The sequence below is a fragment of the Citrus clementina genome, unplaced genomic scaffold (genome assembly GCF_000493195.1).
Source record: "Citrus clementina cultivar Clemenules unplaced genomic scaffold, Citrus_clementina_v1.0 scaffold_9, whole genome shotgun sequence".
In the NCBI taxonomy this organism is placed as follows: Eukaryota; Viridiplantae; Streptophyta; class Magnoliopsida; order Sapindales; family Rutaceae; genus Citrus; species Citrus x clementina.
The window spans coordinates 12625172-12625778 of NW_006261964.1; positions in this window are offsets into that span (position 1 = coordinate 12625172).

Here is a 607-nt window from a genome sequence, read left to right on the forward strand (position 1 = left end):
TATTTTTCTCCTTTTTTTAATATTATGTAATGTCAATGATTTTTTTTAAATGATCAGTTTAGACTTTTTAGTGTTTTAGTGTGATGTTTAACGCCAAACTGTAGTTACTATCATTAAAGAAATTGTTAACTGCCAAAGCATTTTTTAGGCTCAGGGCATTTTTGGCTTTTCGTCAGTCCACTAATAGTCAAGTTAACCATGTAGTAACGTCAGGGGAGGTCCCTGTAATTACGTGAATACTTTCTATCAAACTGTCAATACACCAAACCTCAGGGGAGGTCTCTAAAAATAACCCTAAGTTTCATATTATAGGTTTTTCATTATATAAAAAGTTGACCAAATTAACTTAACTTCCAAGTTAGTACAGTTAGTGTTTCATAAACACTTCAGTACTGTAATTTAAATTACACATATTTTAAAGTATAATTTGAAACAATGTTAAGTACAGAAATATTTAATGAACAAGAACACTATGAAAGGAATAATATATTATTCCAAATTTGTACAATTTATTTTAATTATATAGGAAGTAATAAGTAGAAAAATTTAAAAAAGGGATTAATTACGAAACAAAGTAATTTGTTGAAAAAAATTCTATATGTACTCA